Genomic DNA, 11,589 nt, shown 5'->3' on the forward strand with positions numbered 1-11,589 from the left:
CTACTCCCGGCTGAGCCGCTGATCTACGGTGGGACATTGGGCCACGTCACTACCCCTGTCTGTGCCTCTTGTTCCTCTCTGGTGCTTGTCTGGTCTACTTAAATATCCAAGCAGGGACTCTCTTGCGATGTGTTTGCACAGTGCCTGGCACAACGGAGCCCTGATCTTGCCTGGGGCCTATAGCCACTAATGCGTCAAAGAGCCGACCGCAACCCATTTATCTTTGCCCACATCAGTCTATGTTCTCCTTGCTGCTTTTCTCCCCCTCTCTCCCCATGGCAATTCTTTGCTACTCCCCGTTGTTGCATCTTGTCTTAATTGGACAGAAAATGCTGTGGGGCCACGGCCCAGCTCTTTCCCTGTCTTACCCTGCCTAAGCCTGCTCCCAATAATCAGAAAATCCAGTTGAATAATTCTGTTGAACTGGAACAACGAGGAGTCCGGTGGCACCTTAAAGACTAACAGATTTATTTGGGCATAATGGGTAAAAAAACCCCACTTCTTCAGAGCTGGACTCCTCGTTGTTTTTGTGGATACAGACACGGCTACCCCTCTGATACGTGGCTCTATTGAACGAGGCCATCTCTAGGGCCCGTAGGCATTTTGGCCATATGCAAGACCTAATCCTGAAGCCCCGAGGTAAAACTCACTCTGTGCCTTTGGAAATTTGGCCAGAGTAAAGCGGAGCCATTTCCTGTTCATCCCCATTTTACAGATGGGGAAACTGAGTCACAGCAAAGTGACTTGCCCCAAGGGTAGAGCCAGAGATAGAATCCAGCGCTCCTGACGCCGCAGTCAGGTCCAATCAGTGCTCCTGCTCTAAGTTTCAAGTCCTTGGTTTCCACCCTGCCTCTCTCCTGGACGGCAACAGCCTCCGGCATGATCCCATCTGGGTGTTTGCTGAAGGCGTATCTCACCCTTTGATCGCTCCCTCCAGCTGTTTGTACAGAAACATTCAATCGCTCTATAGCCAGGTGGCAGCCGGGAGGGGGAAGGAGGTGGAGGGGAGGTCAGTCCCTCATGGGGTGTCCCGTACACAGGCGCATCAGCACTGCCTGACCTAGAGCTACAGCCGAGCTCTTGAAGACACTCAGCAATATACTGGAGTGAGTTGGAAAAACCTCACATGGGCACAGCTGGGCGGCCTCCCCTGGGTCGGTCTGTCCCTTTGTGCAGCCAGGGGAGGTTAAGAAAAACTGGCCGGCTCCGTGGAGTACCGGTCTCCCCGATCAGTCTGTAGCAGGCTGACTGCCAAGGAAGGGGTACGGCACTGGGGTCATTAGCTGTGGAAAAGGCCTGTTTGATGACTGAGTCCGTTCGCCATTGCCCTGCAGAACAGCCCCCACCACTAGAGACAGCTTGGTTTTAGGGGCTGTGGGTCAGAGTCACCCCACTGGAGAGCCACAGCCGTTCTGTTGGCGTTGGCACAGCTCACCTGGATTTGTCTTTATGTAACCGATAGAAACTTGGGCCTAGTCCCCAAAGGGTTCATCCTAGTGCTGGAAGCAGTGTGAATGACGGACAGGGTGTTTTGCCCTTCAGGCACCTGGCTCTGCGGGGGCCCCTCTCCGATTCCGGAGTGAACGCCGGACAGCCGGTGGGGCTACGTCACCGTTTGGGAGCGGAGGGCTGGGAGAAGGGCGAGGTGGGGGCGGGGGGGGGGGGGCTGAGGATAAATGTCAGATTCGGGTCCCCTGCGTCAGGATGAGGTTGGAAGCCCGGGATAGGTTCAAGGACGCTTCCCCCACCGTAGCACGGTCCCTTTCCCAGCACAGAGCCCGATCGCTTCCTCCTAGGCACCCGTTCACACCCTCCGCTCCAAGCCGGAGAGCAAGGGAGGGTGCTCTGTTGCCATCCTGCTCTAGGCGAGATGCTGCCTCGAGAACATCCCGTACAGAGCTGCTGTGCCCTCTCTCAGCCCGGCGCTGAGCCCTTACCACCCACAGTGCCGTTTGTTTGTCTGTCTGAGCACCCGTCTGCACAGACACTCCTGTGCGGACATACATGCACCTGCTGAGAATCCAGTGCACGCATCCGTCGCATGGCTGTACATCCACCTGCAAACAGACCTGCGCATACACAGAGATCCCTGGGTACGTGCAAACAGCGGCCGGCACAGTCACAGAAGGACACGTACACACACACACACACACACGCCTGCATGCACAAGCAACATAAACGTGCAGGGAAAATTCCCATGTAAGAAATGAGCCCAGTCGCCAAAGCCCACTCAAAGTCACCCTGGCCCTGCAATCCAGTGGGTCTCTCTGGGGAAATGGAACCCACGGTCACGTGCAGGGACCTCCTGTACTGAGGGAGGGGAGAGGACACGGTGAGGTTGCCAGAGGTTGGCTAGGAATTCTCTGGGCTTCCCGGCTCAGTTGTCCTCTTGCCTCCTGAGCACAGCCTGCCTGAGACAGGCCCGAGCCCCCACGGGTGCTGTTAGCCTGCGGGGGTGCGTTTCCCCTCGCCAGCCCTGTGACCGAGGGGTGGAGTTCCTGCAAGCTGGGAGGTCGGTGTTACATCAGCGGGGGGGGGGGGGGTTTCAGCACAGGCAGGCTTCTGGGGTCGGGGGTGGCGAGGGCACATCCCGTGAGAACTGGCAGTAACCTTGGGCCAAGTCCATCAAATATTTCAGCAAGTTAAACATTTATAGCTCAGGCAGAATCGCAGAGCCCAGGCAGGGGTGGGTGGGGGGTGTCAGTCCCTCATGCCTGGTGGGGAAGGTTGCCAGTGTCTGAGATCTCTGCCCTCTGGATCCCCCCGATTACCCCTCCCCCCCGTATTCACTCTCTCTGTGCCCTGAGTGGCCCGTTTGCTCTGCAGATGGCATGAAAGACTCTTCTCCATACAGCGCTTCCTGGTGCCCTGTGAGATGAGACCCCTCTCCTGCTGTTACCTACCCGCTAAGCAACCCTCCTAAATTCCCACTGGCCACCCCAAAACCCACACAGCCCTGCCCCACGCAGGAGATTCCCATGGAGGGAGCTGCCGCGGGGCATCCAGTCGCTTTCATATGTCAGTGACCCACTGGGGGTGGGGGAGCCCCTTGCCATCTGTAGCCAGTGTTTGCATGTGACAGGGGCAGCCCCGGCGAGGGGCGGGGGGCTGGTATAACCCTTCAGGGGCTGCAAATGGCCAGTATCTCTACACCCACCTCCCACCGCCCCTTAGCATTCGTTTGGCTGCCAAGGGTTAAGCTAAAAGCCCATTTTGCATGGAACAAACGCTGTACCCCCCCTCCATTGGCGCTGCCGCTATTAGTTCTGTCCCGGAGAGACCCCAGAGATGCTTCAGCAGGTCTAGTCAGGGATGAATTGGGCTAGTGGGTTGTTAGGCACTAACTGTCTATTCCACCTGGGAAGGCTGAACCTTGACCAAAAAAGTGTCCCGTGAAAGGTGCTGGGTTGATGGCCCTTGATAGCCACCGATCCGGGCTAGCCAGGGGAAAGGCAAGGTAACCATTCCCCCAAAACGCCCCCTCGGCATGTGCCTCCATCTCCAGGGCTAAGAGGAGTTGAGTCTCCCTGGCCCATTGACTCCTGGACCTCTCTGCTGAGATGGCACCATGAGATCCAAACGAATGCCCCTTATACACCCCCCCCCATTCCCATGGATCCCCAATCACACAGGAGCAGCTTTCGGTCACTGCCAGCCTGGGCTTGGGGTAACAGGCCCCACTTGAGGGGAAAGGCTCCGACTCCCATTCCCGACCCCACAAGCCGCCCAGATCGCCCCTGGATCACGGTCAAACCTGGCCGGTTACAAAGAGCTGCCAAGCTACCCACCTCCTGAAGCCGGCTTCAGACCCGATCCTGTCAGGGGCTGAGCGCCCCTCAACTTCCCCCGAGCTGAAGGCGCTCGGCACCAGGTTGGCCTGTCCTCGGCAGTACTGATCAATGAAACATTCATGGGTCTGGGCTCAGGTTTCCCACTCCTGCCCCCCCATTCCCAAAAACACCCAGGCCAACATACCTGCTTCGATTCAGTCCCTTGCTGGGTGCGTTCTGCTCCCCCGGGGAGCACTCAGTGGCAGGAGAGAAGGGACCGAGGGCCGGGATAGCTCCGGGGCGCTATTGCCAACTGAGGGGCCGGCAGGCTGAGCTGCGCGCCAGGAGAGGGTGGGGGCAGCGGCTGTCACATCTCAGGTGCAGGCGGAGGCAGGTGCAGGGGTGCTGCTGTTCTACCTGGTGCTCCCTTTCGCTCTGTGTCAAGGTTAACCTGAGATCCAGCCACTCCTGCCTAAGTAAACAGTAGCAGAGGCTGGGCCAGGGGAGCTCTGAATATTCATGACAGGGGAAACCCGATCTGCTGCCACTGGGTTCCTACAGGCAGCTCAGGTTGCGCTCACCTGGGGCATGGGGAAAGGAAGGGGCAGGGGTGTCTCCAGAGTAGGGCTCCCACGGGGAGGGTCTCTAGGTGGCCTGACACCCTGATGCTTGGGCAGCCAAGGGTTAACGCGGCTGGTGCCATTTGCCTAGCAGGATATTGTATTTTCGCTATTCTTTCCTTCTGAAGGATTAGTCGAAACTAGACTCTGGCTAAACTGGTTGCCAGACCGGTTCCTCTTTCTGTGCATCTTGGCCGCGGTCCTTCCTCCATCTTTGCTTTCCTCGGCAGCCTGCCCCCGTCTCGGCACCCGCCCGCACCAGGCCCAGAGCTTGAGCCTCATCGCTCTCCTGTTTCCCACCTTGCTCTGCTGCCGTGGGTCCGTCTCCGCGGGGACAACATCAGAGTAATGGCCAGAGCGGAGAGTATGGAATCAAGGGACTCAACCCCCTAAAAATCCTACTGTCACGGCCCCAGAGGCAGCAGGGCCCCGTTGCAATCTGCTGCGTTATGGGTTAGGACTAGGCTAACACGGGACGCTCCTGCAAGCAGAAATTGTATCTATCTGAAGGGCCGCGTGTGCTGCCCTCAGCCGCCCCTGCCGCCCCATACGTCCCTTGTCTGCAGTGGGGTGGCCTGGCTTTAGCTGAGGGCAGAACGTGGTCTTTAAACTCTGCTGAGCCGACCTGTTCCCCTTCGCCCAAAGCTCGGCTTCTGCTTTTCGTATAAACGATCCTTCCGGGCAGCTCCAGGGAAGGAGTGAAAGTGGGTCCAAAGCTGCCATGAATATGACCGCTTCCTCCCCCACAGGTGGATTGAACCAGCGCTTGGATCAGCTCTGGCGGGCCTGAGGCCTGGCTAGTTTACTTCCAAGAGAAGCAGCCCCGCCTGGCAGGATTTCAGACCACAGAGCCGAGCTCTCATTCGTTCTTAGCTGCTTGGCGCTAGCTATAATTTTAACGATACTAAGGCTTAGCAATATCCAGCCGTAGATCTCAAAGCACTCCCCAAAGGCGGGCCAAGATCCCGTAGCCCCATTTTACAGATGGGAAAACCGAGGCACAGAGAGGGAAGCGATTCGCCCAAGACCACACAACGAGTTCGTGGCGGAACCAGGAAGGAATCCCAGACCTGACTCCCAAGCCGGTGACATAGGAACTGCTGCTGCAGCTCTGATCAGTGGTCTCTCCAGGCTGCTCTCTGCTGGCCAGTGCTCTGACGGTGCAGCCCCAGCTGTGCTACGCTATCCCAGGGAGAGAAGTGTCTTCCTGACCCCCGTCTGGCAATCACCTGTAATTGAAGGGCAGTGGCTCTGCTTATTTTGATCCTAGCTGGTTTCCCTGCAGACATGATCCTTATCCGTCTGAACGTCCGATGCTCTTTTGAAGCACGCTCCACCGTTTGACTCATTAACATCCCAGCCTATCTACCCAGCCATCTATCCTGCGGCAGCCGGTTCAGTAGGTTAACTGTGTGTTGCATAAAATAGCGTTTCTGTTGGGCCATTTTATAGGTCAGCCATTCTGTTTGCTCATGCTATAGCTCCTGGAGGCTACAGCTCAGGTTATGAGGCATACAAGAGGCAGGGGAGGGCAGTGGTTAGAGCGGCAAAGGGGGAGTCAGGACTCCGGGGTGCTCTGCCCCTGACTTGCTGAGGTGACTTGGCCAGTCATTTCACCTCTGTGGACTAAATCTGAGACCTGCGTGTAAATCCAAGGAAAACGGCCTTTCCCATAGCGCTTGGCACAACCTTCAGCCCCTGATACTCTAGCTAGAAGGAGTTTGTGCCTAGTTATGCATGCAGTGAGAAGGCCCGGGGACGATAGTGCTTTGCCTTTCTCTAGCGCTACCCATATGAGGAGCTTAAAGCCATGAATGAATTAGGCCTCTCTACTCCCCAGGACACAGGGACTTACTATTCTCCCTGTTTTGCAGAAGGGGAAACTGAGGCATAGAGAGGGGACCTGGACTGCCTGAGATCACACAGCGAATCAGTGGCAGAACCGTGACGGGAATCCAGCAGTCCTGAGTGCCTGCTCTAGCTACTAGATGGCGCTGTTTCCCAAGTTATGCACAGGATGAAAGGCCAAGCTCCCCTAGGGTTATACTGATCCTCTGATGACCTTTGAAGGCTTCTCTGAGTGCTGCCTTCTAACCCTTCCTCAATGGGGCAGGGGTGCACAAATGGACAGAGTCCTACAGCTGGGACTCTGGAACAAATGGGGCTGGAAACAGAGCAAGCCAGGAAACGTTCACATCCAGGGAATAAACAATGGTGGAGCCACTCCGATCAGGGTAGGGGCGGGTGTGGCCTTCGGGTTGCTCAACCAGACCACGCTCCTCTTCGGCGCAGCTGAAGCCACGGAGGGTGGGTTTGCCGGGACTCCCTGGTTTGTGGTGAGGCTGATCTGTTCCAGGTAAATCTTTGCTGGGATCTTTTGTGTTCCCAGGAAGCAAGTGGAATTCAGCCAAGGAATCGGCGGCGATTCCTTACCCGGAGGCAATGGATGCCTGGGGGCGCAGAGGAGGGTGATACTGAGCGGGGGTGTGGGGCAGGAGGGGCTGAACAAACAACGCAAACAGGAAGAAAGAGCAGAGTGTGTTCGGGAAGCTACAGAAAGCGCATTGACTCCATGCCAGTGGCTGGGCTGCCTGGGAAAACCCAGCTCCGGGCTGCGGTTTACTTTCGCCCCGAGGGGAACTTTTCACTGCTCTGTTGCCAGCTTCGAGGCGGCTCCGAGCTCCTTGCCAAGCTCCATGACTTGGGGGTGGATGCAGGCAACGCATTCCCCATCCCCCTCCGGAGCTGGGGCTGGAAGCCGGGCTTTGCTTGACACAGGCGTTGGTGAGACTGTGGAACCTACGGTCATCCCCGTCCCCAGGTGGTGCCAACGTGGCTCTGGCCGTGGGCATCTTGCGGGGAACTTTGGAGGGGGTGGGAGTCCATCGGATCTCCCCCCTCTCTATGGGGGTCTCTTCTCCAGTGGGAGACACCGCAGTCAGAGTCTGTGGGGTCTCCCCCACGAGTGGGAGTCTTCAGGGTGCCCTCTACCACCTCTTGGAGGACTGCCCGGTTTCAACCCCATCTCCAGGGAGCAGGCTCCGGTGGAAAATGCCTGTGTCGGGGCCCCTCAGAGGAGCCTCTGTCCCTAGCTGTCCTTCCCGAAAGCCCTCTCAGTGCTGCCGGTATCCAGCTGTCCCAGGCACTGTCACGCCTCTCTCTCTGACAGGTGAAAGACCTCAGCCACCTTGGGGCTGAACACATGGTGCTGGGCAGATCGAAGGAGGGGGCTGCCTGGCGCCATTCATCACAGAGACAGATCCAATCGCAGCAGGGCAATCAACGTCACTTCGGCATGATGCGTGGCAGTGACCAAGGGGTCAGCCCCAGCCCCAGGCGACAAAGAGACTCGGTGGAAACAACTGCTTGATGGATGCAAGCGTTATCTAGGAGCCAGGGGTTATTTGTGTGTGTGCGTAGGTGAGGGAGGGTACGCCTGGGTGTACCTGGCATGCATAGCTCAGAGTGTGTGGGTGCTCTCCTTGTGTCCATGTGCAGGCATAGCCCCCAGCGCGCAGGGCGATTTGTTTGCCTGTTCAGTTTCCCACGTGCAATCTCCTGCAGCTGCCTTGTTTGACGGCTGAACCCTCATTATTGCTAAAATCAAATCCAATAGAGCCACGCAGCAAACAGCGACGTGGGCTGGAGCCGCGGCTGTGCTAGCCAGTCTAGAGCTGCTGTCAGGAAACCCGCGGGGATGACAGATGGCATGTTCCTCCCGAGCCATTGGCCAAAAGCACAAAGCCTCTGTCATTCAGATGCCGCAATGCTACCCCGGCTGACATTTGGGGGAGCCTTTCCATGGTTCTGATTCCAGCTCTGGGGGTTCTGGGGCCTTGGCCCCATGTTCTTCTGTATTAAAGTCACTGGCTTGGTAAACTCTGGAATGGTTCTTCTGCTTCTTTCCCAGCTGGAGTGGTTGCCTCTGGTTTCCCGAGATCCTGTTTTCATGCAAATGAATGAATATTAATTCAATACTAAATAATGACTATTAACAATTCCCTTCCCTCTGGGGATCTTATCGCGCTTCGCAACCGTTAGTGAATTCTGCCTCGGGATCTGGCCAGGCTCGGAGGAAGACATTAGGCACTATAGGTCGGTGCCTAAGGGTTGCGGTTTCCTTAGTCAGGTGACTACATCAGAAGCGCAACTTTCATTTTAAAAAGGAAGTAGGTCTCAACCTCTCCTGGCTGCAAGGGAAAGCTTGAAAATGTGCAGCAAACGGTGTCTGCCTGAGTCTGCAGAGAGCCTGGTGCAGCAGCTCCGAGAGCTGTGAACTGCCCCATTCATCTGTAAGGGGTGATAATGTCAAGATCTGTTGTTCTGGGGGAAACCTGCCCACCCCACCCCACTCCACGAGGAATTTGCGTGTGGCAAGAGTAGAAGAGTTCAGTGGGCCCAGCCATGGACGGTGGGTATCATAGGCTGGTGGAGGCTGTGCCTCCCCAAACAGCCAGGTGTGGTCCCGCCCACGCTCCATCCCCAAGCCACCCCCCCTTTGCTTCCTGCTCGGTGCAGCTCCACTAGTTTCCGTGGCCCTGGCTTGGGTCTCACCTGCCCTCCCAGTCCCAGTGCTCTGGGGCTGGGGGACATGGATTCACTCTGGGGCTGGGGGCACTTGCCTGGGGTGGGGGGGCCAGCAGCTGCGCTGGGAGGACCTCTGGGCTCTGACCGGGGGGGGGGGGGGGGGGGGGGAGGCAGTGTGGAAGGGGCGGAGCTGGGGGCTAGCCTCCCCCAGCCGGCGGCTCACATACTGCCTATGTGCCCAGCACACCTATTCTTGATTCACGCCATTGCCTCCTTGCTGAGACTGCCAACATAAGGGCCAATCGGTGTCACGTGTAATAGGTGCAGAGGGACCTCTGGGCGGAGGCCCATCAAACTCATTTCACATAGATCAGATAACTTCAGGCTGGCTTTGAATCACCGACATAAAGGTGAAAGGCTCTTTATCCTGTCACCAATCCCAGAGCTAGTCAGTTGCTCCCAATACAGACATTCCAGGGTTAGAACTTCACTGGCAGATCCAAACCCTCTGAACCTTCACCCCACATCCTGCCTTGTTCCCTACATGCTTCGTACAGAGACACCTTTTCCCTCCACCTGCCACCACGAAGGTCGTTACTCAGTGGCCAGTAGAAGCTCTTTAAGAAAACCAGCATCTATATAAATCCAGTCCCTAGTGCCCTCGCTCCACACTAGGCACAAAACATGGCTTCACATTGCGTTCACGTTGGCCACAAACTCATGCCCAGCAGTTTCAACACTCAGGATTCCTCCCAGAAAGCAGCCTGGGGTGTCTGGGATTTGATGTGGCTTTAAAGGCAGCCTTAACAAATAAAATACACACAAGGAAACAATCTTTCCCCACGTTAACCCAGTGTATTTATTTGCATGTATGGGACTGGAAGGAGGAAAAAGGTCAAAAGCAATATTTTTCAGGCCCTGCAACAGGACAACAAGCAGCTGGCAACCTGCCCTGTACCAACTATTATATCATGTGTGCCAAGGTTACACAATGTGACCAACTCTTGGGGGAGGCTAGCGGAAGGAAAACAAAATCAAGGCGGTGGCTGGCTCCCTGTTTATTGAGGACACCCACAAAAGTGCCGGTCAGAAGACAGGGATGGGGGTTCTGCAGAAAAAATTGATTTTGTGATCATTGGGACTACAGATTTACCCTAATCATGAGATCAATTGTAAAAAGTCCATGAAAGTTCATAAGATGTTACAATCGCCTATCATAACAATTGTTGATGGAAAGTAGGTCAAGCTGTTGTTCAATAATGAGTGTAATGAACAGATGCAAGAGGACCAGACAGACTACATTAGTGCAAACAAAAAAAGGCCACATTGATATGATTCAAGGACTATGTTGAAATCATGCTTGGCGAAGCTAGAAGTGGAACCAGAAATTAATGAACCAAAATGGATGTGTCAGATATTGGACCTAATTGGTGGACAAAATAAGGGATGGGCTAGTCCACCCATCACTCCCTTTTTTGGTCCTTAAAGAAAAAGACTTGGGGGGGGGGGGGGAGAGACAGAAGAACAGATGGAGGCTACTGGAGCAAGTTTCACCAGCATGGTTGCCGCCCACACTGTTTCCTGGGCCCCTGCGTCTTCATCCCCCTCATCTTAAGAGATGTCCTGACCAGACCAGGTCAGAGAGAGGGACCTAGATAACATCACACCTCTACCTGCTCCGGCTAAATCCAAAATGCCACCTGGGATGGAATGGGATCGGACTGTAACAACAACAGCAGCTCCAGCCCATGTTAAGGTCTTCTCTTTTCCGTGAAAGGAGAGTAATTGCCATCTTTGAGTGGGTGGGTGAGGCAATATCTTTTATTGGACCAATGTCTGATGGTAAGACAGATTTCCGAGCTCTTCTTCAGGAAGCGTGTCTCTCTCACCAACAGAAGTGGGTCCAATAAAAGATATTCCCTCGCCCACCTCGTCTCGCTAATAGCGTGGGACTGACCCTGCGTATATCTTTGACACTGTCAGACAAGGGGGCTTTTCCTTCTAAAGCCTCTCTGCAGCTCCAGGGACGGGCTAGAACGAAAGCCTGACTCGGCCCTTGACGTGGCAGAGGCTTTCGCTGTTTTCCCGTCTTTTCCGCCTCTTTCATGAAAGGCTAAGAGGGTTTTCAGGGCTGTCTTTGCCCTGGTACTAGGCAGGTTCCGGTCTCTACCCCGGACCTTGTTAACGCGGTGGGACAGTGAGTGGGTGATGTTAACACCTTTGGCCCATGTGTTCCAGCTAACTTAACACAGCAGCCCCCAACCTATTGCTGGGGGGGGGCGCCCTGCCCTGCCCACACTGCAGGGAGCTGAGGTCCCAGGGTGCCCTGATGTTGCTGCCAGGCCACACACAGCACATGGGGGGGGGGGGGGGGAGGTCACCTAACCCTGACTGCGCGTGCGTAGTAGAGCACATTTTCCCCCTCCCGTTTGGGCCTGCGATTACAGCTCGCTGGGGCCACCTGCCGGGCAGTTGTCGCCACCGTCCCCCTCCCAGCCACCTGCTAATTGGTCAAGGTGCCCCCCTCGCTCCAGCCAATCGGAACGCCGGCACGTTGCACTTTGCTTCCTTTTGATTGGGCGCGGTAACCCCGTGCGTGCGTACGCCCTGATTGGCTGCGCCGTCCTGGGGGGCTGCCCGGTGATTGGCTGGGTTGCGGGGGGCGGAGGGGG

The sequence above is a fragment of the Terrapene carolina genome, unplaced genomic scaffold (assembly GCF_002925995.2).
Source record: "Terrapene carolina triunguis isolate 2854851 unplaced genomic scaffold, T_m_triunguis-2.0 Scaffold193, whole genome shotgun sequence".
Lineage (NCBI taxonomy): Eukaryota > Metazoa > Chordata > Testudines > Emydidae > Terrapene > Terrapene triunguis.